This window comes from Nematolebias whitei, chromosome 7 (assembly GCF_014905685.2).
Source record: "Nematolebias whitei isolate Nwh7 chromosome 7, NemWhi1, whole genome shotgun sequence".
NCBI lineage: Eukaryota > Metazoa > Chordata > Actinopteri > Cyprinodontiformes > Rivulidae > Nematolebias > Nematolebias whitei.
The window spans coordinates 49,398,353-49,401,265 of record NC_056504.1 but is presented as its reverse complement, the minus strand read 5'-3'; positions in this window follow the sequence as shown (position 1 = coordinate 49,401,265).

Sequence of the window (2,913 nt, the reverse complement as noted above, 5' to 3'; positions counted from 1 at the left end):
GACCCAGGACAAGCTGGAGAGACTCTGTCTTTCAGCCGGTGTGTGGACACCTTGGAGTCCTCCAGAAGAGCTGGCTGGACCTCCTTTATCAAGGTGCTGCCCCTGAGACCAGAGTCCAGAACCAGATGATGGATTCAAGTGACTGGACTGTGAGCCTCCGGGGCTCATGGAGGTACTTCAGAACCTTTGAGAACATCTCCAGACATTTTCCAGAGTCCATCACAAACACCGTTGACCCACATGTCTCAGTCCACTGACCAACAGGCTTCAGAATCTTCTGTTAGCATCTTACAGGAGCCGAAGTTCGGCTGCAAAAAATCACCTTCCTCCGTCTTTCTACCTGAGCTCTGACGCTGACGTGTTCATGAAAGGACCAGTTTTATCAGGACCTCAGATCACAAGCAGAACCACATCCGTCGCCTCAGACTTCAACCCCGGAAGTTCAGAAAGTACCAGAAGGCAAAACTTCCAGGAAAGTGTCTTCACCTTAACGAGGACGAGAGGACGTCCCCGTCTGCTCGTTCTGGGACGCAGCAGGAAGTGTTCTGCTCCGTGGTTTCTCTGAGCACTTTGTTGTTTTTAACCTTTTGCTGGTCCTGATGTTTCTCATCAGGCAGGATGTTTGGGCTGCGGGGGCCCCGAGGTGGAGCCCCCCCACCGGTCTGAGGTGAACTAAGCTGCTGAGATGTCTTCCTGGAGAAGAGACAGGAAGATGACTGACTCTTTGAGGTTTTCACTCTGCAGCTTCAAGAAAACAATCCGGCTGATCTGCCCATGTGGGTGTTTGTCTGTTAGCAAAATATCTCAGGAACCACTGGGTGGAAATATCAAACTCCCAGAAAGTAATCTTTGGGTAAACGTCAACAGCTGATCGACTTTTGGAGGCAATCCAAGATGGCCGCCACAGCCAACGAGTAAAATCAAGCGTGGCTCTGTTGGCAGATGTTGGGTGGTAGTAGCCGAGAGTCCTCCCAGCCACGGATCACCTGACGTCTTTGTTGAAACATTCAAGATGGCGGACGGTTCTATGTTGGACCCAAGCATTGTTCGGACCAGAACTCAGTTCTGTGGGTCCGGTCCGGATGGTTCTGTCAGTTGGGTTGCAGAACCACGTCCACTCAGAAGACGCCATCAGAACCTGCTGAGTGTGGCCCGGTCAGCGCAGTCACGGGTCTGGAAGGTTCTGAAAGCTGGTGTTCAGCCGGGTCAGCACCAGAGTGTCTCTGGAATGATCCGTCCTGAAGCTCCTGTGGTGGAACCGTCCTCCTCCAGAACCTCCTGTGGCTTCAACTCAGAACCTCCAGGAACCGGACGAGACGTTTGATGCTTTGTTAGAAATAACTCTTGAAGCTCCACGTTGTTTACGTCGTGTAAACAAACGTTTGTTTACACGACGTAAACAATGGGAGAGAAACTGTTAAACAATGACTGCTCTGTGGCCGAATCAGAACCGGATGAAGTTCTGCGGACCTGCTGCGAGGCCCGGTGGTTGGTTCCAGACTCGGGTTTCTGTTGTTGACTCAGAACCGTTTGTTTGTTTGTAGCCGATGTCACCTGACCACAACCGCCATCTTTGTTCCCACAGCTCTGGTTCCGACTCCACAGATCTTCTCCTGCAGCGGCTGGAGCCACAGAACCGGGTCGGAGCAGAACATTCGGCTGTAAAGGATCAGGTTCAGGAGAAGAACCGTAAACAGAACAAACTAAAGACGAGAAGTTTCAGTGAAAACAGCTGAACGTCCAGAATGAAGGAGCTGAAAGCTGCTCAAGCTAACGGACACAACAGTAGCTAAAAGCTAAAAGCACCAAAATGCTAGATAAAAGCTAAAGGAAACAAACAGCTAAATAAAAGTTAAAAGCAGCAAAATGGTGACTAATAATAAAAGTTTAATTAATAATAAAAATATTCACTTTGTTTATTATAAATATTTGTTAATAAAGTTACATATTTTAAAAAGGAATAAAAAAAGTCATAAAAACCTGAACATTACAGCTCCCATCTGCTGAACGAGCCAAATGTTCTGATCCATAAACAGCTAAAATCAAGTTCAGGTTCAAGTAGGCTTGATTATCATTCACATCACCTGTGGTGCATGAGGTGGAACGAAACTGTGTACTCAAGGTCCAGTTACATCCAACAATAGCAAAAATATAAGATGTAAAAAAGAAATAAGGAAAGATATACAATAAGAAATAAAAAAATAGAACCAATTCTGCAGAATTAGTAAGATAAATTAATAATAAATTTAAATAATAAAAACATCCTGATGATCTATAAGTTCACTATTACTGATAATAATATTAATATTAAGAGTGTTGATGGCGTTCAGATGTCGAACACAAAAGTTGTTTTTTTGTTTTCACTGAAACAAAAATCAGAAACGTGGTCTCGATGGTTTTAGTGGTGACCAGCAGCTGTTTCCATCTAAACTCTAAAATAATTTAAACAAAAAGTTTCTGAGCAGACAACCTGAGTGCAGGTTCCCATCAGCGGGAATGAAGTAAGCGCTGGTGTCCAGCAGGGGGCGGTACGGTCCAGTTCCGCTTCATGAGCTGAGGTTCTGCTGATGCTGCAGCGCCCCCTGCTGGACACACTGCGTCACTGACACCGAGCCGGTCCGGTAAACATCCCAGAACCAGAACCAAGAGATCGTTTGTGGAGTTCCTCAGAAGCTGCTGACTGAACCAAACTGTTGACGGCCAGGAGCTCCTTTATACGTCGGGAAGAAAATCACAGTGAATAAACAAATAAACCCGTAAATAAACAAATAAATCAGTAAACAAATAAATGAGTCAATAAACAAATAAATCAGCAAATAAACAAATAAATCTGTAAACAAACAAATCAGTAAACAAATAAATGACTCAATAAACAAATAAATCAGTAAATAAACAAATAAATCAGTAAATAAA